This window comes from Perca fluviatilis, chromosome 7 (assembly GCF_010015445.1).
Source record: "Perca fluviatilis chromosome 7, GENO_Pfluv_1.0, whole genome shotgun sequence".
NCBI classification, from domain to species: Eukaryota; Metazoa; Chordata; class Actinopteri; order Perciformes; family Percidae; genus Perca; species Perca fluviatilis.
In genome coordinates this window covers 26572325-26600111 of record NC_053118.1, presented here as the reverse complement: position 1 = coordinate 26600111, position 27787 = coordinate 26572325, and the positions used below count along the sequence as shown (strand labels likewise).

The window sequence follows — 27787 nt, the reverse complement described above, 5'->3', positions numbered from 1 at the left end:
AAGAGGAAAATGACTTTTCCTATGAATGAATAACATATCAGGATCAATTAATGCGCTGGTGTTTTAATTAACTCACAACAGATATGAAATAAACAAACTTGGTCCACCAGTATAAATATGATGCACACAGTCAAGCAATTTACCAAGCATGGCTGGAGAATGGATGTAGAATACAGTGAAGTGAGCTTAATCACATAAATATGACCTTTGTCTACATTTTTTTTTAAACTGGATTCATGTTAATGAATAGTAAAACATGTAACTTTCAATTTAGAGTATTAATTAACAATATTCTGTTTTTTTTTACTGAACAATAAACACATTTCTTAAAGGAGCAGATTGGTTAAAGGAGATTTTATGTCTTTATGCACCAAAATGTTTACTGATGCAAGTAGTTACAGTTAAGAGTTAACACAGTTAGGGAAGGAAAAACAGGGCACAAAGTAACTTTTAAATAGAAGAATGTGAAAATATGAATGCGCGGTTGATTATGTGTCACTTTAAGTAAGTGTAAAGAAACAATGGATGGAGTGTTTTCTCTTTAAATGGTGATTTTTAAAAAGTTTTTTTTGACTAGATATTTGTTGCTGAATACTTTTTAACCCTTTTTTTAACCTGTTTTTTTTTAATACCACACACAACAAAACAGAAAATAATGAGCCCTATGCATGAAGTTCAACCTGTCTTATTCTGGATCTTATCCTTGTTAGATTCATAGGAAAACTAAATCCTACATCAGTTTTAATGTACAACAATTGTTGCAGTTTGTTAGGTGAGAACTGCCATATGGTGCTCATTGCAAGTGAGACTATACATTTATTTAATTTTTTTTACCTTTATGCATGCCTAGTTCTAAACTGATACATCCTAATAAGACACAATCAAAATACAAGTTCTTGCACACTATGAAATCACACCTTAAAGTGTTGAGACACGAGCTGGCTGAGAGCGAACATTGTGACACTGCGGAAGCAGTCCTCCGTGTTTTCCCTCCTGATTCTGCCTCTGTGACACTAGGCAGTTTCCCAGTCAGAGTGGTAATGCGTCCAGGGCTCATGTTGCTGAGCTGATGCTCCCTCTGCCCACCTGCTCACAGTGTGCTCTCCAGAGGAAGGCCTCCCATCGACACTGTGCACGCACTTCCATGATTTATGAGCCATCTGTCGCGTCTGATGTTCCTGTCGCCTAAGACAGGATGTTCCCAGCTGGCGTTCTGCACCGCTCTGCGTGGGCACAACCTGGGTATGCCAAGGTCCACTGTAATTAAATTACACCAAGTGGGAACAGAGTGGTCCCCATAATGCAAAAAAAAAAAAAAAGTGGGTGTATGAAATAATATCTCTGTTTTATGTTAGCATGAATTTCATGTCTGGAGTGATACTTGCACAATGAGGGGTTAAATAAAGACTATCAAAACAACTTTTTTCTCTCTTGAATATGGAAGAAATTGGTGATTAAAACAAATGAAAAAAAAATGCCAAATAAAATTAACTAAAACGTATGTTACTAATAGTCGGACACAGAACTTGTTTGAGTTTCCCAGGTGTGTCCTCCTCCAGGAGGCAGAGAGACAAATCAGCAAGCACCACATGGCAGCTAAAGAAACACAGACTGGAGAACACCCCAGAGAAAAACAACCCAGTACTGAAACCTTTCTCAAACTGTTGTTGTTTTATCCTACAAAACTATTACTAAAATTTGTATTCATTTTGAGTGATGTAAGAAACAGCGGAAACCGGAATGGCTCATGTTTGTTAAGCTGTGATAGCTGCAACTGACAGCGTCCACGGTCAGCAATCCAAGGAAACAAGCACATTAAAATGTGCAATGGTCCCAGTCCTGTCCTGTGGCATCCCAGCTTGTCTTGTCCTGTCCTGCTCAGTGATGCAGTGTGTTTGACCTGTTGTTTACTTGTCTCGTCCTGTCATGTCCTGTCCTGTGCCCTGCTGCTGTGTGAATTAACCTGGCCTGATCTCTAACACGAGTGTTGCTTTATCTGCAATGGTGATGTATTGTCTGTATTACCATTTCCATGAAATTGAAAAAAAAAGCTCAGTTGTGGTGGATGTTGTGGGGAATTTGCACACGTTTTGGGACTGCCTAGAATTATGTGACTTTTGAGAGAGAGAGAGAAAAGAGAGAGAGAGAGAGAGAGAAAAAAAAAAAAAAAAAAAAAAAAAAAAAAAAAAAAAAAAAAAGGGTGGGGCTTAAAACAAACAAATGAAACCTAATTCTGTATCAATTCCAGACATATACAGTATGTTGGATAAAAATCAAATCTAATGTTAAGAGCCCATTTACTTATTGAATGGTTACCAAAGCATGATAATAATAATTCACCAACTCTAAAGCACCGTGAGGGTTTGACTTAATTATTTTGGGGGAAATAGTATAGTAGATACACCTAGCTAAAAATAATGCAGTCTAATACAACAGTCCTGGAATAAATCCTACCTTCATTAGGATTATACTGACAGATGTTTCTATTATGTTGTCCACTGCATTAATACCAATGAGAGTAGGTTAAATCAGTGGTTCCCAAACTTTTTAACGTAAAGGACCCCTGAAATGACACAAATTAGAACTTGGCCCCCCATTGGATAATATTTCGTCACAGGCCCCCCATCTGATAGGATTTTAGCTTTTAGATGTTTTACTACAGAGTACCAACCACATGACCAAAATACAGTAGTCATATATTATGTCTTTGTTCTACTTATGGATGGAATTATAGTGAAAATAAATGATTCCTCTTTTTTGCTGGGAATTACCCCTTTGGGTTCCCCAGGCACCATGGGAATTACTGAGCTAAATAACACACCTCTCTATATAATGCAATACAGTTTAACAGTACCACAAAAACTACATCCTCCAAAATTACCATATAGTTGAATCAACACAAGACACTGAACCCCGAGTTGACCCCGAGTTGCCCCCGATGCTGCGCCATCGGAGTGTAAATGTGTGTGAATGTTTATCTGATGAGCAGGTGGCACCTTGTACGGCAGCCTCGGCCACACTATATGAATGTGCAAATGGTGAGTGGTTCCTGTACTATGTTAAAGCGCTTTGAGTAGTCGTTAAGACTAGAAAAGCGCTGTATAAAAACAGACCATTTACATAAAACAGCTTCAACAAAAAACTAAACATGTTTTATTCACAAAAGGCAATTAAAAAAAAAAAGAAGAATATTTAAAGCTGTCTAAGACGGCAGAATGTTGGATTTGGGGCTTCAATCAAATAATATGACAGTTCTCTCAATAAAAGTAAAAAACTAAACAGCTAAGTCGTGGATTGCTCTTGGTCACGGTGGCTAACATCTGGCAGCCATGTAAACAGACACTAGATTGATAGGTCCACCTGTGCACAGTCAAAAATAATTCTCTTAGGAAAACATTAGCTAGACTTCAACAGCTTTTCCTGTGAAACTAGCTGGCATGATACTGGCTGTTAGTTTTTTTTTTTTTCAACAAAATGCCATGTGCTGTTATTCACCCAAAACATCTTTAAGTTTTCAAGTTCACATTTATGCTGTATTTGCTGTTAACCTTCATAATAGTTTAACTGTCCCTGTTTTGAAGTAGTCAGAGGTGATTAGTGGTTGAAAAATGAAAAAAGGTTATGGCCAGGCAACTCTATGAGAAGCGGTTTCTCCAGTCTACTTGTAACTATATTACGTACAACTCTTCGAATTTTCAATCTATTATTATTATTTTTTTTATCAATCAAGGTATGTCATTTTTTTTTTTTAAGATTTTGGTTGAATTTCACTGAAGCAAACTTTATTTCCACAACGTTGTGAGATTTTTTCATAATTGAAGACTGCAGGTATTTCTGGCCGGACATTAAGTCCTCATTGCAAAAGAGGTTAAAACATTTTTTCTATAGGACCAGAGGAGCTCATGAAAAGGCTCCACCACACAGCTGTGCAAAGAAGCGCAGAGATAGGTTAAGCTTAAGAAAGGTGATTGAGGCTGAGAGGAACGGCCTTCACCAGCAGCTGCAGCGCCTGGCATCAGATCCACCCTCCCTGCCCTTATAATTCCCTGAATGACACCCCTTTATTCATCTAAGATCACTGAGGCTTCAGGTAGAGTTGCTTCATTCTCCTCATCCAAAACACCAGACAGACTCTCTATTGATGGTATATTTATAAGGAGGTAGTTGCAGAGTGAAACGGGATGATGTGCCTCAAGTCTGCTTACCTGCACTGTGTCAACCCACAAGTTCCCCTAAGCACAAGAAGTCGGGGTTATCTGATCTGAACTGCTGCTTTGATTCACACTGCATGCATCATGTTATAGTATATGTGTGACAATGAGTGCGATGATGTACTGGTATGCTATAAAATGTCAATGGTGTACATATATATGGTTAGGGAGTGAAGAGGAGCACATTGTTCTGACCTAGTCGATACATGCATTTGTTGTTTGTAAATCGGACTTCTTGAACGTGTAGGTTTAGTTCAACTCTGTTATTATTGTTGCAGGCATATCAGGTAAAGCTTCAGAAGTTGAGGTAAAGAACAACCCTCAGCAGAGACCATCCATTCATCCATCCATCTATATCAACAGAACACAATTGAGCTTACTGTTGCATGGCAATCACACATTGCCTTAGCCATATGGTGTACTTAGTTCTCCTCCTGTAAAAAGTTAGTCATTCTTGTTGCTAAGTGTATAATAAAAAAATAAATAAAGATAAAATAAAATAAATAAATAAGCTGACACATGTTGCAGCGTAAACCATTCAGTATGGTCAAACAAACTGTTCCGAATAGAAAGACTCATAGTTGGGGTGAAAAGCCAACCATCATAATTAATCGTACACTTTTCCTGCACACTTTTCGGGATTTTGGAAAGGTCTGGGAGAAGGGTGTTTCAGATGATATCGGACGATCCAACAAGCACCTTTAAAACATACTGATGCCTTGGGCGACCTCTGGCTCACCCAGTGGGAGCGTGCGCCCCGTGTGGGCTGAGGCCTTTGCAGCAGCCCGGGTTCGGGTCCGACCTGCGGCCCTTTGCTTTGCTGCGTGTCATCCCCAGTCTCTCTCCCACCGTTCCTGTCTATCCACTGCCTCTCAATCTGAAATAAAGGGAAAAAAGCCCCAAAAAAATAATCTGAAAAAAAATAAAAACATACTGATGCCTTACTAGAATACATTAAACTGGATGTCTTTTGGTTACAAAAACAACCCATGTGTGTATGTACTGTATATTTGCATTTATGCAAGATGTAGGCATCTGTGCAGAGGGTCATGTTTTGTGCTGCATAATACAATACAAAAGTCTTTGCCAGGAAATGTTACTTTACCATGTACCACAACCCAATTTCCATTGCTTGGAAAAGTGTTTCCTACCAAATAATTTATATATTGAAGCTAAGGCAGTTTAACAACAACAAGAACACAACACTAGAAGTTGGCATGCTGAGGAAGAGGAGACAACATTCTGATTCAATTAACTCTGTGTGTCTTTTTTGTCTAACCTGGGGCGACATGAGAAGCTCCGGAGGAAACATCTAGCATATCTAGGAGACAGTTTTCTCCATTTCACTTTACAACATATCCAAAACAAACCCGTGAACAGAGTTTTGATGACTACCCATAGTGCCTCCACTCTGTACCATAGCTTGCACCAACATAGCCTAAGTTAGATGATAGTGATCATCAGCTTCCTTATGCTGGGAATTCTTAAATATCTTTTCAGAAGTGTTTTAGTCATGAATGAATATGCATGTTTGATCTGCTAGTTCTAAAGATGCCAATGTGCGTCTGTCATTGGGAGTGTTTGTCCGTCCAACTCTTCGTTTCAGAGCAGATTGTTTGATTCAGAGCACGAGTCCTGTTCATTTTGTTAAATCTGTGGCTTTGTATCTAGTGCCACCACCCACCAAACTGTTATAGCCTGATGCCATGACATGTGATGAACGCATTAATGCTTCCCAGAAGAAGAATCTAACCTAACATTTTACAAGCAATGTTTTTTTTTGTTACATTTCTCCCACCTGGCTCTCTACGAATAACCGTTTAAGTTGTTTTCAATCATCAATGAACATGACTGTCGGGCGAAATACTTTCGTTGTTAAAGTTATACACAAGTAAAGGATTGCTGACAGATTCTATGAACTCATTCCAACATGGCCAAATCAAACATTCCTTTTTTAAGGTAAGATAAATAGAAATACCAAAATAGCAGTAAACTTTTTATTTTTTTTACCTGACAACAGTAACATGCAGCAGGAACATCTGTGGGCCTGGATTCTATTTGAAGGGAAGTTTTAGCATGAGGGATATGCAAGACGGATCGATATGCTGCCTGCAGGCTGAGATAGTGACATGGGAGACAAAGAACAAGGCTATTCTTACGGAATTGCCAGGAGAATGCTGCGAATGGACTTCAATAATGTTTCAGATGAAACACAAATGGGCTAACAGTATCAATGAAAACATCCCCTGCATCGAGGTGCATACACAGCAGAAGCAGGACGTCCATAGTATGCCCCAGAGAGGGCGTGACACTCGACTCCGTCACATACCCGCTTCCTCAAAGTTTGAATTCGCCCCCTTCAGAAAATGAAGGTGTAAAGGTTAATTATTTGGATGTGTAAAGCAATGTGTAGCACACATGAAAACAATTCCTCTGCTCTAAACTTCTAGACAGTTCTTACATTTCTGTCATGATGCTTCACTCATTTCACTCACTCATTTGGGGTTAAAACGAACTAAAAATGAAATCAACAACTTGAAATTGGCACATTTATGATTTCTCCCTGTATAGATGGTGTTAAGTGAAAACTAAAAGTCTGGTCTTTAAAGTTTGGCCAGTTCTGCAGTATATTCTATACAATATAGCAAATAAAACCAAACCTACAGTCTCTATTATGCCTTTGATGCAAAATATTTAAGACATGTTGGTCGGAGAAGACGATTTGACACATTATCCAGGTCATCTGTCCAGCCAGTTATTCTACAAACTTATCCAACGTCAAGCTATGTTATCCGACTAGAACGCTGTCCAGTCCCTTCTCTAACCATGAACATCAGATCCTGTTTACTGTGTTTTATCAACTGTCAAACACATACACACGTAGACCATAAAACCCCTGCAACAGCAGCAGTGCTATTAACATCAAAGCTAATGTGCACCTTTACTTCACATCTAATTACTCCAATAGGTTTGAGGTAATATTTTAAATATTTCTTGCGAAATGGCATACAAATGAGACCCATTGAATTTTGCCAGTCGTGTCTCACTGCACACACGTGCTGATATGTCTACTGACTGAATATTCCTGTGATGACAGGAATATAAAAAGACTGCAACATGAGAGTGAGAGTCTACAGCCATGCTAGCGGATCTGTGAGAGTGTATTTTCAGCGAAATGACGCTTTGAGCTAAAAGCTAACATGCATGCTAACATGATCACATTGACAATGCTAAAAGGCTGATGCTAAGGGATTGTCAACGTGACACTGATAATGGCTGCATTCCATTAAGATTTTGGTCCTAGTATTGGGCATTTGGGCTCACTTACACATGTACTTTTCCTGCTATGACAAATCAAAATGTCCATTGCGAGATTTTGACTAGGTTATGTAATTGTGTGATTTCTTTGTCCTAAATCCTTGTTTTGTATTGTGATGTCACCAATGACCCCATATATGGACACTGGATCCAGTTCAGTAATTAATTATGGTATTTCACAGATGAAGAAAGAATTGAACAGAAATAGGTTTAAGCCCCCGAAACATGTTCATATGCATACATAATTATTTCACAACAGATGTAAAGGTCCTCTAGGATCCCACATTTGGAATATTTCAACTGTGACATTGGTAAAAGTCACAAAAAGCCCTCAAGGAACAATTATTTTTTTTTTAGATGAAAATTAGGACAAGAGCTCCTAGAGCCCCAGTGACCTCTGTAATCATCGGGTGGTTAAATTGAGGTTACATTTGCTTTAGGTGTTGGCAATTAATTCAGACTGGGGCCCAGTCCAGACTTTTGTCCCCATTTTTCCTCGAGAATATGTTGCTCCTCACCTTACCTCACCCACCCACTCACTCAGCTTCCACACAAATACAGTACATACTCACAACAATTGCATGAACACGAACTCAAGTGCTTGCACTCAAACACCTTTACCTATCTGTCCCTCTCACTTTCAGAATCCACAAGCACAGCATTTGAATAGATCCCTGCTGGGTGCAAGGTATCACAAAGCAGAACTATTATAATTATTATTATTATATGTCAATTCTATTTTATTATTTGCATAATTTTGTAGTAAAACACCAATTTAATGGTGTTCTTGGTTTTACTCAGCAAAGATAACTGAGTAAACCTGACCAAGGTCTGAGGGGAAAGCTTCCTCCACTCATATAATCAGCTTGCATTTCTTCAGTTCTGTCAGTGTTGCCCATCTGCGACTGAACTCATGTCATGGAGACAAATCTTTCTCTAAAATGCCACCATCACAACAGGAACAGACCTTTAGCATTTCAGAATACAGACTCTTAATTACAAACAAATTTACTTACACATTTACTTTGCATTTATCTATCCACTTATCTCTTTTATTTCAAGACAAATATCACCTCTTATCCTGTTGTTTTTTGCAATCATGTGTAATGCTTGTAGGATACGAGTATCTTCTCAAATGCCTGGTCAAGTGAATTGGTAAATTTTAACCGCGAGAGAAAATCAGAACAGCAAGGTTTGACTTTTGTGACAAGGGTGCACTGAAAATGAACAATGTGTGCTCAGTGGGCAGGGAAATTGATGACAGCATATATCTGGAGGCTGCATACCTGCAGTGTTAAAGATGTCACACTGCTACTGGGGCCAGTTGAGCACTGGTGAGCACAGCTCCACAACCTCGTCACATTTCACGGTACTCCTTATCTTTCGGTTTTTGCTCTCTTTGCTTCCTAACAGGCTGGGTCTGCCCTGGTAAAGACCTTACTGCTCTGGTTTTGGTTGCACCACGTCAACCCCCCTCCCCGCCCCCCACTAAATAGGATCAGTAAGGGATTAGTTATGTGGGGAGAACAGAATCAGCAAACACAGTGACATGTTGCCTTCTTTTCAGCTGCAGAGGATCAGAGCGTGTGCATGTGCTGGAGACAGATATCACCTCTCACCATCTGATACCCAGAATGCACACCTGCAGAAATGTGGACGACACCTGCGCGAGACTCAGTTTCGGGCTGCCTCTCTTCACTTTTATCCCCTCCACTGTTGCCTGAGGGACCTCTAGATGGCACTGTGCAGCTGTTTGTAAAATGTTGCTCTTCTGTCTTTGGGGCAGTCTTTCTCGATCCACTGCTGTATTCGGAGGGGCATTTGAATGCCTCATTTCACTCGCACCCTCTTTTTTTGGGGTTATTTTTGTTTTTCACAGCCAATTGTCCTAAGGAAAAAAATTATACTTGTCAGTCAGTAGGTCAACAACAGATAAAGCATTGCTCAGTGAGAATTTTCAGCTTGAATAGCCGTGTCTCTAAATAGTTTGCCTTTGTAAATTTTGTTAAAAATGACTAAAGCTTGTCTTGATTTTCACAACACTCAACTTCACAATGACTGACAGGGACACCGAAAAGCTTAAGCTAAAGAACATTGGAGCAACCTCTGGCCAAATACACTTAGCCAAGCTCCAAGTCTGGTCAAGGTCACTACATTACTTTCACATATGGGATACCGTTCCTGATTGGTTTCCACTTTCAAAATTTGATCCCATTCTTCCTATTATACAGCCAGCTAGATATGACCCCACCTGGATACATTAGTCACCTCTCTGCATCCCCTCTGTCCTGCTCTATATGTCACATAAAGGACACAAAGGAGCCATGCAAGCAGAGGGGATGCCTGAGCCACCGTATTAACTCCCTTAGTGAAATTAATCATTTAATATCTCTGGTGCTTGTTAAAGTTTAGGGGATGTGTGAGGAAGTCTGTTAAATGTATGGCATTTCTTTATATCCCAGTGTAAAACAATAAAGCAGAGTTTCATAAACAAACTGGACAGGAGGAGATATAGTGTCTACTTTTTACAGTTTCTCTGGACAGTTTTGTTGCCTCATTTGCCCTTCAAGGCAAAATCAAACTCTTCGCTGCTCTAACTTCTTACTTATCTTTATTCAAGTGCTTTACTTGAGTACAAATTCAAGACACTTCTCCTTTACTGAAGGAATCCAATTGGCTTCCTTTCAACCAGCTACAACATCAAAAAGCAGTTAATTTGTTAGTTATCACCAGTAGATATATACTTTTGATACTTTACGTACATTTTGCTGATATTTCTTCTTCTTTGCTGACTTTTACTTGTCATAGAGCAGTTGTGAATTATTGTGCTGTATTCTTGTTTTTTTAGTCAATGTTTTCCAAAATGTTGTGTTGCCATATTCTTCGTTTTTGGGCAGACTGTGTATGAAATCTACATATAAGCTGTATGTGTACACACTGTATGTGTGAAGGGAAAGAGATAATGGCCCCTGCTGGATCAGCACTGCATTGAAATGTTAACATTATCATCTGAATGCACATTTCAGTGCCACGTAACAAAAATATGAACATACAGTAGTATGTCAAATTATTTCATGCTATAAGAGTCAAATGCAGTAAAATGTCTAGCTATACAGATATCCATCAGTGCCAGCGACTCCTCGAGAAATACCTTCACTTCACTCAACTACTGTATGACAAAATTTTTCAATCTCAGCTCTTAATTTAGCTAACATTTGAATTGTTCAAAATGGTACAAAAGCCAGTATGGAGACTAATAAAAATATGGAATGCCCTTCTCGCGTGTCCATGTCAATAACACCTGTAAAGTTGAGTAAATGTATTTGAGTTTTCTGGAGTTCTCTCCGACTAAATGAGGGAAGATAGTGTTTAATACTGGGGCTTTGCAACAGATTTCATACTTTAAGATCCCGCAAATCCATCTGCAGAAAAAGCAAGAGTCAAAAAAATTCCGGTTGTTATTGTCAATTCCCACTGGAGCAGTGGCAGTACTAAGACTGCAGAGGATACTGATAAGACGGCAAAAGAGACTCTACACCTTATCTCACTGGCACAGTCCTTGTTCACTCAGATTCCTCCCTAGCTGTACGTGAAAAACAAAACAAAACACATTTCTTCTTTTTCTTTAATTAATATAACACTTTCTTATTGTAAGAACCAAGACAATCCAGTTAATACTGAAAAAGAAAACACTTTGTTTGACAATGACAGTGATGATTACCAAAACGGGGTGGGGAGAGATTTCCTCGTTTACATTTTTTAATATTTTTTAATGATGTCTCTCAGTGTTTTTCCTCCCGCATCTTTTGAAGGCGTACAGTCATTGCAAAATCAATTATCGGAGATCATAACCAACTGTTTCTGCTGCTGATGATAAGAGCATCTGCATCAGGCTGACAAATGGCAGAATAGACACCATATTTAGAAACACATTCTGACATCTTTCTAAAACAATCTGACTTTATTAAGGAAGGCTAATAATGGTGTCCTTTGGATTTTACAGGCTTGCGTTGAGGGTCATTAAGCCCACCAGGGTATGAAGCTGAACTTGTGAGAAACAGCACAGCTGGGAGGGTGACAATGACAAAGTTAGTGGTTGTAAACATAGGTAAGGGTCTCTTTCTACCATCTGATCTGAGGGCTTCGTCTCACACATGGGATTTAATGGGGGTTATACACGATCCATGCACACATGATGAGTCACCTCGCTGGGGACCTGAATTTGTCTGGCTCAGTGATCTAGCTGCACTCGTGACACTGCAAGGACCTGTAGTCATATACTGTATATCCTGTGACTCTATTGTAAACAAAGGCAGTTTAAACAGGGTGACCTGCTCTTTTCTGCTACCAGCCTTCAGTATGAAAGTTCTGTCCAAATCCTGTATAGCTCATTAAGTACATTATAGCTCATACATTCTCTGGGTCCACTCATGCTAATAATGCATGCACTTGCAGTAAGTCCCTTTGGATAAAAGCATCCACAAAATGGCATATATCATGATTCACTTAGAATCTACTAAATGCACTGTTACAGAGAAAAAGGTTAAAAAATCAATTTCTACCAGCAACAGCATATCATTTCACTTCCCCCTCAACATGCTGAAGATAAGAGCAAACAAGTGGGTCAAGCTGAGAAGAGATGATATTTTTGGGAGACAGCCATCTTTCTGTCAGGATCAAAGGGAAGTGGATGTGCCTTCTGCCCCCTGGGCTTTTCCATCAACAACTCTTTAAGTCTCAAAGGGGATAATCCAAAATGTAGCTATTATGTACGCAAAGCCATTTCACTCTTGTGGCGTAATTTTCTGTGAAAGCCTTTGAAAAGCTACATGTGAATCTCATAATTAAAGATCTCCACATAACAAACCGTGGCATGTTCAACAACAACAACGCTCCACAGTAACCTATATCAGGCATGTTTACCTGATGTGGTTTAACATATTTTACTCTAAACTGACAACTACGGGTAAGCGTGACATGTTCTATCACAGTATCCAGGTATTAAACGTTGTTCCCTGGGTAGGTTTAACAGAAGTATATCCCTGTTGTGCATCAACAACAACAGTAACGTCCCCTTGTATCAAACCCAGAGCTGTCGCACATTTACTGTAACAGCACTGTGGTGGATGGCGTCAGATGTGTGAAAGGGCTTCGCCACGCTTTGGCCTTAATAAACTAAACAAAGCGATTACTTCATAGCGAGCTTATAGCACTGCAGGCATTGCTGAGACTCTTATCTACTCATTAATAGATAAACAGATCTGAAAAGTGATTGGCTGCTGCTTCCTGGAGGGATGTGTCTGAGTCTGCGGCATTCATTACTGTAGCATCCCACTATCTTTGTCATTAAAGGACATTTATGAAAAAAAGGTGTATTTTTGTTGATATCCACAAATAATTCAAATTGGATGGCAAATTGCTACCTGCTGCTCCATTTCCCTTCCTGGACAAGGGCAATCTGCAACTGTGTCTCCGCCGTGCATGTCATTCCCCACACCTCTCTCTGTGCATCCTGAGTTCTAAACAATTATGCTGAGACAACAGCTATTACCGCCTGTTATCCTTTATGATTGGTTTTTACATACAATATGAATTGTTAATAACTGTGCTGAGGACATCAAAAGAACACCTGCCCCATCCTATCAGCCTCACTGTCAATGAGCATCAGTCCCTACAGCAAAAGAAGAGCGAAAAAAAATATGTCATTGCATCATAGATGGCTAGAGGAGGCTCACGACTGGAGGCAAACATGTGTTAACTGACTGCAGCATTGCCAACACACTTATATGAACAGATGAATAGCAGCTTCATGCTTATGATCCACATTGTGTCCATTAAGAAGGCAACTATTTCACAGCCAGAGGCGGGGACTTCTTGAAGTCTAGTAACTGTGCAACGTATTCTCATTAGCGGGTTTGTACGATATCGCACGGAAATGTATGCACACAAAAATTAGGCGACCGCCAGCTGGTCACGTGACGCCGGCTACAGATAAAACATTACTGAGCGTCATGTGGCGACGACACCAAAGTGACTAGCAAAATATAGTGGTTTGGATTAAAACAATCCACAAAATGCATTTACATCCTGTAGGATAAATATCTTTGTTGTATGATTGTTGTATATGATGATTGATACGTTTTGATCAATTGTTCTTGTGTAGGATGATACCTGAATAGAATTGCCCCGGTAAATGAGTTTGAACAATAATAAGAGTGCACCACAAGCATTATCTTGTGGTGAAGTCATGATGATGATAAAATACCATGTTAAAGATAGGAGTAAGTAGCGGCGACATTGTTATCCAAGGCTAACAGGTTAGTCCTGAGATTAAACTCCCAAGAGTCAATTCAGAAGCGGGTGTTAACCCTCAAGACTGGAGGCTCGATGTAAAATCCAGCCAGTGACAGGGTGAAGAAAGTCTCTCTCTTGATTTCCCTGTACTGCTTTTGAGCCACAAGCTTGACAGTTTATTGATCTCCCTCTCGTCTAATCAGTAGCCTTGTCACATTATAACAAAGGAGAGCCTAGCCAAAATGAAAGCAATTTACTTCAGCAAGTGAAGATTGCAGGGCAGGGTGTAGTAGTTTTCTCCTCCCTTCATAGACAATCTGATACAGGCAGTAGTGGAGCTCGGAATGAAATCAAAACAATGTCTCAGCGTATTCAGCCTGGCAGGGTGAAGCTGTGGGCAAACAAACACTTCAACCACTTGTCCATCTTAAAGTCACCCATGAATGCAGTTATTCAGTTAGGTTGTGAGGACGAATGTCGAATGAATCCCAAAACATGACCAAAAAACGTAATGTTAGATTTGAGGGCAGAAGATAACTGATAGATAAGTAATGTAACAAAACAGTGAGTCCATTTGACATAAATTATGAATTAGTTAACAGTAGCATAAATATAAGTTTCTTTCTTCATCTATCTCCAAATGTTGCGTTTTATTTATGCTACATGTGGTGGCAGCTTTACCTGGGATCAAACATAATCATTATGTCAATGAGGTAATGAAGATATGTGAGCATCCTCACAAGGTACCAATATAACACTACTGTTACAAAACACAGCAAAAATAAATAGCCTTGTGATTACCATTTAGATTGTGAAGCCTGGACTGCAGGCTAGTACATGCACAAATAAGTAATTGAATTTGCACTTTCCCCTGTATAGGGGAAGCAAACCTGTCTGGAAACAGCTATACTTCCCAATCCCAATTTCTGCATCAGCCTGTTGTCATGTAGCTGAGGCCATCACTTTTGTCCTCCAGGCAGTATAAATAATCATAAAAAGGCAATGTTTAGACTAAAGAGGCGCGCTTATCTCACCGTCATGCCTCTTCACTGATTTTTCACTTTCAAATTAAGTGCGCTTTCTGAAGAAATGGGCCACTGAGGACACAGATACCCAATGCAGCAACTATGTATGTACAGTAGATTGTGGCGTTTTCCCCATAAAGGTCCCATGGCATGAACATTTCACTTTATGAGGTTTTTTAACATTAATATGCGTTCCCCCAGCCTGCCTATGGTCCCCCAGTGGCTAGAAATGGCGATAGGTGTAAACCGAGCCCTGGGTATCCTGCTCTGCCTTTGAGAAAATGAAAGCTCAGATGGGCCGATCTGGAATCTGCTCCTTATGAGGTCATAAGGAGCAAGGTTACCTCCCCTTTCTCTGCTTTGCCCTCCCAGAAAATTTGGCCCACCCATGAGAGAGAGACATCATGGCTCAAACGAGCAAAGTGACAGTTGGTCAAGGCCACAGCCCCACCCTCCACCTTGCCCCCCTCTCTCCTCCTCAATAGCTACAGACACAGAAATGGCACGTACTAAGGAAAGCTCATTGTGGGACTGGCTCTAGTGGCTGTAATTCTGCGCCAAGGCTGAATTTTGGGAAAGAGACGTCAGATACAGTATTAGGGGACCGCTAAGGTCTATATAAAAGCATCCAAAGAGCACCATGTCATGGGACCTTTAAAAATGCCCCCAGAAGTTGTTTGTTCAATCAGCAATTGCAACTTATATTTACCTAAAGAGTGGCAGCTCCCTGTAGTGGCCAAAGTAATTATGACGGAGCAAAGCAGGAAGTAAGGTGACAAAGTATAAGAACAAACACAGGACTTTCACCAGGGATTCGTGTCTCTTGGAAAATAAAAGTAAACGAAAAGATTAACTAAAGATAAACTAAAAAGTTTTTCTTTTTTACTTTACAGAACAAACAGAATTACATCACGTTCTACTTCACGTGTGTAACCTGGTGGTGATGAAGTAATGTAACAGATTTGAACCCAAACCACAATCTTTATCCAAACTTAACTAAGTAGTTGTTGGGAATCTGTTACATTACATTCTGTAAAACCTCTGAACAAAGGCTCTCTCATCTGTTTTAATTGATACCATAGATTTGTATCATAAATTGTTACACTGTTTTCATTTCTAAAGATGTACCTGCGTGAACCTACCTTGAACCAATCCTCCTTTTCTATGGAGCCTCTCTTTCTTATTCCTCTACTCACACGTCATCGTAGAGAATGGAGCAATTTAAAAAACTTTTACAGTATATATTCGTGTTTCTCTCATTAAACCGTTAAAACATTGTAAACTGAACCCTGCTTTGTGTCGCTTTGTTCTCCGAGGTCTCGTAATTGCTTTCAGAATCAACTCAGAGGTCAAGCTACGTTTCGTAACAGTAATTTTTGTGGCAAAACTTAACCAAACTACGACTGATATGAGGACAGAAACACTCCTGTGGGTTGTATTTTCTGCCACCTGGGGTTCTAATTTATGAAACGTTGTATTAGAGGGTAGGAATAAATGACCTATATCGTCGTATGGTTTGGAGGACTTGTTGGTCGTTTTGATGTTTACCAAAAAGTTGTTGCCTTCATGTGTTATTCTATCGAAGCAGCTAATCTCGTAGATCAAGTGTGCAATACTCTGTACAGACAGGCTCCGCGGTTTAGACATAATGTTTCAATTGAGAGTCCCTTTGATAACATGAAATTATTTTACTTCGTTACCCCATGGGTCATCATTGGAGAGTCTTCTTTACAGGGATATACAAGGTTGAGATTCCAAAAGCGCCAGAATGACATTGAAAGCAGTCGCTATGCAACTGAGGGAATCTGTGCCTTGCTGTGACCTACCAGGTGACCCAGTCTTTCTGGCTCTGTAAGCAAAACTCATATGAAGGGAGCTGAAACTGCACCTTCAAAAGCAGAGAAAAAAAACCTTCAACACAAAAATCTCCCTCCACAACACCTCCTGCATTTGTCTGTGCTTCCTCGTGTCATATGCGCCACCATTAACAGTGTTCCCCTGTGAACATGTTTACAGTGCATCCCATTCATCACAGCCTCCTCAAAGTCTAATAAACATGCCCTCCAAGGCTTTATTTTCAGTCTGTGGATTTAAAAGTGCTTTTGATTTTGGTCGTTTGCCCTCTGGTTTCTCTGGAGTCTGTTTCTACGCCTTTGGGATAGAGATCTCTTTGGACTATGGGTTCAGAGATCAAATGCTTAGGAACTGCTAGGCACATAATAAAGTTAGTCAGGTGAAAACTCTGAGCTGAAACTGGAAAATAAAATACAAGGTCTATTGGATACAGGCCTCTCTGCATGTGCTGCTGGGCTTAATGAAAACTGACAGAAGAGAAAAGCAAAGACGAATAAACTCGAAGACATGGAGATCATGAAATCAAGAACTAACAGCAACAGTAACAGCAAAGTTTAATATAGCAAACATAGTACAAGTTAGTAGGCAAAGACACATATTGATCCCACTAGTGTACACATGTACCAGTTGTGTAGAAATACCTGATCCTCTTAAGGATTCACTCTTAGTTGATTTCATCGGTGTTGCATCTATCATGCTGGCAGGAATTGAACCCTTTGTAGCATAAATGAATGATCTGGGGCAAAATGTAAAGTCCATCTCTGTAGACGATTCACTGGTATAGCATGTGTAGTGAGTTATTTGTTAGATAATCAAGGGATCAGTTATATTATTGCTGATTGCACTGGCTAGCCTTCTTAAACAAAAAGGCTATTTTTTCTACCAGGGCCTTATTGTCAAAGTGTTGGCTTGACATTAAGGTAAAGTAAGCAATGCATACAGTAACACTCCATCCAGCACCACCATGGTAGAAATTGTGGACTGAAGCGCTCCGCTGGAAACAGCTTTAGAAAAGTATCCAGTGGGGCCAACAGGTTAAAAAAAAGCCTTCAACAGGTTCTCTGAACAATAATAAAACCATCCTATGCCTCATTTAGGCCAGACATGGCCAACCTTGTGCAATAGAGAGCCAAGGTTAGGTAGATTTACATTTCAACTAAAGACTCAGTCCACTGATTATTACCCCTTCTAGTGAGGAGAAGAACTCATCTTCAGTAAAATAATGTACTGAGGTGATCAATTGGAATGCAAACAAAAAGACTTTTAGCTGTTCTCATGAACCATTCGTGCATATAGCTACGAAAAAGTAAAGCACTGTAATTCGTAAGCATTCCACGGATTTATTGCTGTATGCACCACAATGACTGCAGCTGTATAGGAAAGCTGTGGGCCGCGTAACGTTAGGTCGTAGGAGGCATAGGAGAAGGTCGGCGGGGGGGGGGCGGGTGAGTCATTAAACAGCTAAACTCAACTGCAACGGCCCCTGAAAGGACTGTCATCTGCCGGTGCCCGTACTTGGCTCACAGTCACATATCGGCGGCTAAACACAACTACGTCGTCTGCGTCACAGAGCTCTGTAGCGGATAGCTCTGTAGCTGCTCACGGAGCTCTGTAGCGGATAGCTCTGTAGCTGCTCACGGAGCTTTGTAGCTGCGTCACGTGACCAACCGGCGGTTGTCTATTTTTGTAGGATATACGAATTGGTGTGCACACATTTTAGTACTATATTGTACAAACCCGTTCATGAGAATGCATTGCAGGCAATGGTATATGGCTGGCCATTGCTGATTTAGAGATCTCTATGACTTTTCATTTTCTTTCATTTTCACTTACAGTAGCTATTAAGGCTGTCAGTTTCAAACTGACACAATATTCACATCGACTTAACTACAACTACTACATAGAACTGACATTCCATTCAGTCGCTGGTGTTTGAGAAGCTATTGTTTATATAAGGCAGTTACATGTTAAACAGTCACAAAACAGCTCTGGAGTGCAAGACACGTTGTGAAGAAGAAGAAGAAGAATTTTACCAGATCATTACAAAGCAAGTAAGTTTTCTGTGTTCAAACATAAACGCAACATCCAGTTTAACCAGCAGATTCAACCCAGAAGAAGCTCTGAAATGTAAAAGAAAAGTTTTTTTTTTAACTTGACTAAGCTGCAAGACAATAACTGAAAAGACAATGCACTGAATAGAGAGTCTATAGTTCTGGCTACATGTATGTCACTCAGTTATTCCTAGAAATAACAATCATATTGGTTGATTCTGCACATCACAATTTAATAAAGTAAAAATGCCTTGTTTATAAACATAACCAGGGGTTTTAAAATACTTTATTATGTCCACCTAGCTAAATTTATTGCAGTCTAAATGAATAGCTTTACAATAGCTTAACATTTACATTCATATTTTGTCCACACCATTTATACAGTATACTGTATGTAATGGCAGACTTCATCTATCTATTCAACAATCCATTTACCTATCCATCTATCTACATGCACATTCTTCTCTGAATACTGCCTTAACTTGTGAACATCCATGTTCACCATGTATCTCTCCTCCCTTATGGCATCCGTAAGCCTTTATTTCCATATCCATGTGTTTTTATAATCCTGGCATTGCACGGAGAGGGTAATGAAGCATCTGCTCATTTGCCTTGGGGTCACATATAAGTACATCACTGTCATGCCATAAACATGAGCTGCCTTCACCTCTCTTCTTATCACAAAACAGACGCTCATCCAGAGCTGTGGGTGTTGCACATCTGGCGAGGAAGACGTGGCGTGAATCAGATGCCTCTGAGTCCAAATCAGTGGAGAGAGTATAAAAAGAAAACAGTCCACATGGTAGGTACCAACATGTACTCTATTAGATTTGTGTTGGAATATTTTGATTTCTAGTTTTTTAGATACAAATTGTTCAGGCAGATCGGACTGGAAGATAGAAATATAATTATGGGATCCACATCGTCTCTTGAATGACAAAGAGATGGATTAGAACAAATGGAGGCGCACTGTCGATAATCCTGTGAGAAAGTGGGAGTCACTGGACCGTGAATTGGTTTCCAAATCAAATGTAATGGAACAAGGGGCATGGGTTCAGGAGGGAGGTGAAGAATACATGAGCAGGATGGGATTTTCTGCTCATCCCATGACACATATCAAAGGCTGTGAGGTCAAGTCTTTTAATAATGCACGTCCATACGATGTTTACAACCCTGTGTTTCAAAGCTTCATTGGATATTAATCATTATTTCAGAGCTGTAGTAACATGATTTTGAGGGTCAAGTGACTGACCTCAAGATTGTTGGAAGAGACACGGGAGATTAAACTTCATTTCGTTCAAACATCCTAAATGTTCAAACTGACACCATTTATCTGTGACTGATAAGGCTTTATGTTGCTCTTGGTGGCCTTTATCAGTTAGCTCCCATTAGAGCCAGCGTAATTGACTACTTGCATTAAACAATGACCCAGGCACTTCGTTCTGTTCTGTTTCACAAATTAACCTAAATTAACTGCATTTCCAGCCCCTGAAAGCAGGCCATAAATAACAGAAACGGAGAGACTCAGTTAGAAGACAAAAAAGACCTGAAAAAACAACCATCATCATCGAAACGTGGATAACAGTAATTGAGAAATTGGCCATTCATAGGGAACACATTGTTTCAGATTGGATGTCACTGGAGAAGGATAGTGCATCCAGCAGCTGGTGTAAAGACATTTCTCAACATCTAGTGTATGAGCTGCATGTAAATTACAGCAGCATGCAGTAAGTAGGTGAAATTAAACCAGCATGTCTTTTCCCTCTGCACCAGATACATTTTCTTTGTTTTTGGCCTGGAGGCAAAGAAATAATCACGGAAATGTGCAGTAAGGACTATTGCTTCTTAAAGTAAGCATTGCATAAACTGACCTTTTATTTGTATTTATTCTAATTAGACCTTTTACTTTTATTTGTTTAAATATATATATATATATATTTCAGCTGAATATGATGTTCAGCACCATCTTCATAACAGAAATCTAATCAGGTTTTTACTTTTTTATTAGCCTAAGTAGAGCGTTACTCCCCCCCAAAAAATGCTGCATTGATGAGGGTGGCAGCATAACATACAGCTCTGCAACCATTTCACATCATTTGACATTTCATATCATTTGGTTTGATATTATGGAGCCTGTGGCATTATCTTCAGTTCAATGCCTTTTCCAATTTGAGATCCACTGCCTTCCTGATTTTACCCTCATTTGTAAATGTCACTTAAGTAGAAGTGATGGAAATTATGTGCAGTGGTGTAAAAAGAAAGTTATAAAAAAGCAGAAGAGAAAAAAAAAGAAATGGGAAGGAGTTTGAGAGAACAAGGCCAAGGGTGAAAAGCATGCGTCTCTATGTTCGGCGATTTTGGTACTTAAAGGTAGAATGAGTAGGATTTACCAGTTGTGGTTTGTAAATGCAACATTTAAAGTTGGCCCCTCCTCCCCAGCTCAAAGAGGATCACAATTCTCGCTAAACCCAAATTCACTCTGTTTGCAACAAGCTTTGTCTGCCTGCTGTTTTTTCATTGCTATATTTGCGTTTTTTCCACGCTGTTTCGGCCATTCTCGTAATTTCCTCTTGGATGCATGCTTACGATCTGGCACCTGGTCGCTAGTTTTATAGAGGTTGACGCCCAGAAACATCCCGAACACAGCAAAATAAGAAAACACAGTCAGAGAGTCTCTGCAGATAGACACCGCTACACACTTCTAGAGGGTCATTAGTGATGATTGAGAGGGATTATTGGTGTATGACTCTATACTTTTTAGGAAAACCCTATTCATTGTGCCTTTAAAGATAAATTGGTTGATTACATTTTTGGTTTAAGAACATTTTCTAACTACTACAGTAGGCTAAACAATGTCAACACCAATTTGATTATTTAAAAAAAACTCTTATTTCTGAGAAAGTTGAAATATAGACTTCTCGTTTAACATCAGCAATGGGAAGGTTTGTCATACTGTCAACACATTTTGCATTGTCTTGTCTGCAGGAAATAAATGAGCTCTGATGCTGTCCTCTGACAATAGTTGAGTCCTAGGGGAAATTTACAAGCATATGGCATTGGGAACCCCAACCCCAAAAAAACACAACAACACAAGGACAAATCCTAATAAAACAGATCTGAGGGCAACTAAAACCTTCCTCCCCCCACACACACATCTCAAAACACGCTTAAATGATCTACCATCATCTGTTTTATCTAGCTGAAGCCACTTGCACAGCACTTATGTTGAAGTGAAGTGGGAGACAGTCGTAGCACATCCTAATGCCTGTGTGCATCTCATCACAAGCTATGCCAGAAATCCTGAATGAGCTGCCTCTTCTTGGTGATGTCAGGCAGAGGCGTGACCTTCCATTATTAGTCTATTGTCGCTGGCTTTTTCAGTCAATGTGTCACACATACTCTCCTTCCCAATTCTCCACAGTCACAGCATGTCCCGCAGGGTTTTACTTTGCCCTTCGTGTCTTAAACAGGGTTAGGGTTAGAACTGGCTATTATGCAGCACATAATTGCACTTCGTCATGCTGCAGAATGTCCCAGTAGGGAGAGTTGCAGACGTTCTTATTTGAAGGGGATATACCAGAGAAATAATACCCAGTCATAGGAAATCCATCTTTCTGTCCCCAGAGCAATTTTATGCATTCACGCAAGAATGTGCTCCATTGCTATTTATTGTATTTACATGGCAGCAGGTTCAAATAAGGGGCCTGGTAGTCTCCGGAGGATCATAATTGGTTGGAGAGCTCATTAGGGGTGCGTCGGATTGCCTGATGGTGATAGAGGAGGAATGCTGCGCTCCAGTCAAAAGCAAGTGATGGACAGAAGGATTTGACCTCGCTCTGTCACCACGGGGCACTCTCAACAGCAAGAACAGTTCACAGCAGCAGTCAAACTCCTGAGGTAGTGCAGGGCTGCTGACAGTTGAAAACACTGGATTTCTTCTACTGTTCATTTGACTGTGTGTTTGTCTCTGCCCTCAGTCTTATTCTATGTCTCATGTCTCAGTTACTTTATTGGTGTCTATACCTGCAGAATGAACCTACTCCACAGTATATATAACATACATGTGTTTTAAATGATTTACAAACCATACTGATAACAGAATAAATCACAATCAAAATGTAAACATACACACAGTAAAGAGTGTAATTACTTGCATACCTTTATATTTATTCTTTCCAGTGTCCTTCCATAGTCCAAAACGTGCAGGTTGATTGGAGAGGAAATTGCCCTTTGGTTTGAATTACCGTTTATCTGGATTGGCCCCATTATGAACTGGTGACATCTACTGCCTTTCATGTGTGGTATTTTGGGAAACTTGAGCCACCTCCTGAAAGGTTTGAAGCAGATAAGAAAATTAATGTTTATTTTCATGGGTTGGGAATGTTGAATTATTATTTGCGATTACATCTGTAATTTGTAAAGCAAGAACACAGGAAACCAAAACTCGGCAACTGTGGTATCGATTTGGATACACGGTTGTGTGAGGTCCTGTTTTACCAGGAAAAAAGTGTTTCCACTGTTAAAAAAAAACTTCAAGGTCATGAGGAAGATCCTTATAGAATTAATTTCAAATTAAACAGCTAACTTCTGCACAGCATAAAAAGTACTAAAAAAACTAAACTCTCCTCCAGCAGGTCACACCCGTGATTCTTTTTCTTTGTCCCTCTTGTCCTCCGCACCTGTTTCACATCCATCTTTAACAAGCACATCATACTATCCTGTGGCCAATCCTGAGCTGTGTAGGGGGTGTGGTCCAGGCAATCACAGCTGCTTCTCATAACCTTGATTCCCAGTCCAACAAACAATTAATGCTACGTTTACACGTGGCCGGCTATTTTCATAAACGGACATTTCAACCATTTCAATGCCGTCAAGAGCATGCCAAACCTGTAGGTGGCAGTGTATCGAGAAGCTCAAGTCCACGTTAGCCAATCAGAATCCCGAAAATAGCAACAACAGCAACGAATCACTTCCTCTCTCTTCTCTTAATCACTTCCTCGGCTGCCTAAACCTCTGTTTGTCTCAGTTTACATGCAAAGGTTTCCAAAATCTCCATTCTGGCCGGAGTTTTTAGAAAGAATCTTTTTCAGAGGCAAATTCTCTGTTTGTGTGTAAACGAAGGGCACAAACAAAGGGAAATGTCTCCGTTTTTCAAAATAACCATGTACGTGTAAACGGGGTATAAGAAAACACAGAAAATCCACAAAAGCATGCAAATAACAACTGTTAAAACATGCAACACATCTACCAATAAAGCCAAATGCTAAATAATACACTGCTAAAACTCAAACGTTGGGATCGAAACTAAAAGCTGCCTAAAGTCACATTCTGACATTTGTCCAAATAATTAGTACGCTTAACAACAGGGCTGTGAGTTATTAACCAGGAGCAAAGCTCTTAACAGCTACAAAATAACTACTTGTTAGCATCACAATCACCATGTCACAAATCAGGTTTTCTACTTGAATCCATCCTTTGTAGATTAAAGAATTGGTTTTGACAGCAGATGGTGGTGTAGCATGTTCACCAGCAGAGCTCAGTACTAACATGAATGTTGGCATTCAGTAGCGCCCCTCTTTAGGATAACAGACTGTAGGCAACACAGTTAATTTGGTTGTATGTCCTGATAGACAATTTCAGACAAGAAACCTTCCATATCATTTCTCAACATCACATTTTCCTCACCGTAAAGCCAAAGCACAGCTTGGCCCAGGACATGACGGCCAACAGTTGCTTGTTAATGCCCATGCTTTTTGGCAGAGCATCATCTGAGTTAGCAGCAAGAGAGACCGTTGATTGATGGATTGCTAATTGTGTCCTTGGTAAGCAGCAGATGCTCCGTCACAGATGCTTTTACTGTATCTACAATCTCAATCTTTTTGTGTGTACCAAGAGCTTGTGACCATAGGTGAGGGTTGGAATGTAGATTAACTGGTAAATCAAAAGCTTCACCATCAGAATGAGCAGCCCAATCTAGTCTGGCACAAAGTCTGTATCTTCACAAACACTGCAACAAGAACACCTCAAGGGGAAGGGGGCAATTCACTGTTTTCTGCCATGGCCTCAGACTGAGAGGTGCAGCTGCAAACCAAATTCAGGCTAAAGGTCACATCTGATAAATACAAAAGCCAAAAACATAGTAAGCAGAGAGAAAAGATCAGATTCTGAGGTCACTGACAGGACACTCTTTGACTGCACCTAGAGAGTCCATAAAAATCACAAACAGAGTCAGTGATATGTGGGACTTATAGTAATATTGGCTATGTAAACGGACACCCTCCCTTTCTCTTTTGTTACTTTGCTTAATTATGTCAATGTGTTGTGCTACTCCTTCATTAACTAGCACAATATATATTTATTCAATAACACTGGGACAGTATGCATGACATAGGGGTGAGTACAAAAGCACAGGCACTGTGGGCAGCTATTAGGGGTCCAGCACAATTCAGACACTGCAGTAAATCCTGAGTGTGTGTTCATAGTTGCTAAGTTGTTATAGTGTACTAATACAGATGTGAAACAAACATACATGTGATAGTGGGTATCAATAATGAAATGTGAGTTAATGTGACATACAACATATATGTGTACATCTCTGAAAAGGGCACTCGGCTCATGTTAGCTAAGCAGCTAAGAGGAATTCTTTGTAGCTGATGGCGGCCTCGTGTGTATGGACTGTGTGTATGTATTGTGCTAGAGAGTATATGAGTGTGGGTAGTAATGTAATGTCAGTACTTCCACAAAAATGCTGAGTTTTTTTGTGATTGTTGCGGGCAAAAATCCTTGATTATGCGGCACGTTTTCTTAAAAAATGCGATGGAATATGTGGGATATTTATGCAGGAATAACGGGATGCTTGAGTTTTAGGAACAGGTCGTGGGTGGGTTTACGCTTCCGTGACACGCAGGAATAACGGGACGGTTAAAGAAGAAAGCGACTTTAGGAAACACGCGGGACACGATCCTTGGTCTCCTGGGTGAAAGTCCTGTGTTTGACCCATCTGCCACCACAACCAACCTCCTTACGCGGAATGTCGTCCTTACATACTACTCGCTAAACCCCGTGTAGCTGTTGCTCTCCCCGGTACGTTATACAAACACACTGAAGGGCGCTTTTTTCGTTGCTTCAGATGCTGACAGCCACTGTCCAAACGTCCATATTTTACGAGTTCGGAGTGAGAACGGGTTGGATATGTGTGTGTTTTGTGATTATGTAACAGATTGGAAGTCTGTTAATTTTAAATGAATCTAGATTTAGATTCCCGGCCACACCAACACAGAGAGAAAGACACAAGAAATATATAAAAAATTGTATTTTATTTTAAAGGTTAAGTTTGATGACAATATTAAAATGACATCTCCTCAAAAACCCAGGGAGACAATAAAACCGTGGATTATGCAATAATACCCAAGTCCAGTCCAGCCTGGAGTCAGCTCCGTGTTTCTCCTGGCGCCGGCACAGAATGTCTGCTTCAGCGGGGCTTCGAATAGCCTATTCCAATCCAGAAATCCAGAACCAGGTGCCGTTCTGCTTCTGTCAGTGGAGAAATCGTAAAATCAATGGGCAGCCTGCTCGTAGCCCAGCAACTTTAAAACAGTCTCGGGTGACTAGAGTGACAACTTTCCTTTCCTACACTTCATGAGTAGTATTGCATTGAATTAGTGTTTGTTGTTGCAGTTCGTGAAAGAATACTATCAATTGTCCAGCACCATCACAGCAAACAAGGGAAAATCAAAGCAAACAATATAAAAGTTTTAAGGCAAAAATCGCTATATCAATCAATAACAATTTCCAAAATAAAGTAAGGTTAACCATCAATCACACTGCTCCACTTGTTTTATATTATATGACAATTACAGAAGGAAGAAAAGAATAATAGGCTCTTAAAAACCATGCACACCTGGAAAATCCTTCCACACATCCAAGTGTGTGACAGATACCACATAACCTTGGCATAGCCCAACATCCGCGAGAGCTTTCTGATTTCTTGTGACCTCCACCAGAGAGATGTGCAAGGCCTCCCCCAGATCTCTTGATTCTGTCTCCTTCACAGAGGGCGTGTTGCTTGTTCAGGAGGTCAGGAAGCGTTTCTTCCAATTTTAAACATCATTTCTCCTCCCCTGATGAAAACATTATGGGCAAGGCTCCACCATTTGCCGGAAACTCTTTGAGGCCGACCTCCACCTCCTCACACACTGTATTTTGGCCCTATAACCACTTCTGGTCCCTCATGGCCTGTCTGCAGATTCAGGGGGCTTGGGCTAACTGTGCTTGAAAAGCCTCCTTCTTGGCAGCTTCCTTGGCCACCAGTGGATTCTTCGGTTGCATCACAACAGGCACCAACTGCACTCTGGCCAAAACTCTGAGTGCCTCTCTCTGGCTTTGAACATGGCCCACTCCAATTCCATGTAGCCTCCCCCAGGTGGAAGGGAAAATTCCTTCAGAGACAGGTGTTTTAGACCCTGCAGACATGGGCCTCAAACCAAACGCTCCCAGTTCAGCCTCAGCTTTCTCCACTACATGATCCAAGTCATCATCACATGTTCATTATTAGTTACAGTAACATCTCTCATTTCTCTTCACCTGAGTGTCCTAGAGACATTGAGTTTTCCAGCATCCAAGCATGAAGTCCTCAGGCAGTGCCTTCTCCACGACCCCACCCAGAGAGTCTCAGGAGACCAGATACTCAAAATTGCTTTTAAGCCCATAGGCAAAAACAACAGCCACAGCACTTCTCCGTGCAACATGCTGGAGCATAGAGGCGACCCTCATGTTCTCACAGCAGTGCTCATCTGGGGGCTGGTGAGTACTCCCACACCCGCACAGCACTTACTAATTACTTACTATAATTATTCTGTTACAAATTACAAACATACAGGCAGATGGGTAACTGATTAAAAATACATTTTTTAAAGAGTGTTATAACACCACCGCAGAAACTATTGTACATCTAAATTATTCAGAATGCTGCTGATGTCTTTAAATATTAAAAGAAATTACAGTATTTAGCCACCGACCGTCTTCCAAATGTTTC

At 40.3% G+C, this 27787-nt stretch overlaps 1 long non-coding RNA gene across 3 annotated transcripts; it reads right to left on the bottom strand.

The window, feature by feature from the left end:
* On the bottom strand, positions 1-23400 carry LOC120562862. Of its 3 annotated transcripts, none has more exons than XR_005639860.1 (3): positions 23251-23400; positions 22912-23080; positions 1-1238 (listed from the first exon to the last, which is right to left on the bottom strand). It is a non-coding gene; the product is annotated as an uncharacterized LOC120562862 (long non-coding RNA). The 3 variants fall into 3 exon arrangements; XR_005639858.1 differs by lacking the exon at positions 1-1238 and adding an exon at positions 9089-9417; XR_005639859.1 differs by lacking the exon at positions 1-1238 and adding an exon at positions 18734-18822.
* Between the last annotated feature and the right edge of the window lie 4387 nt (positions 23401-27787).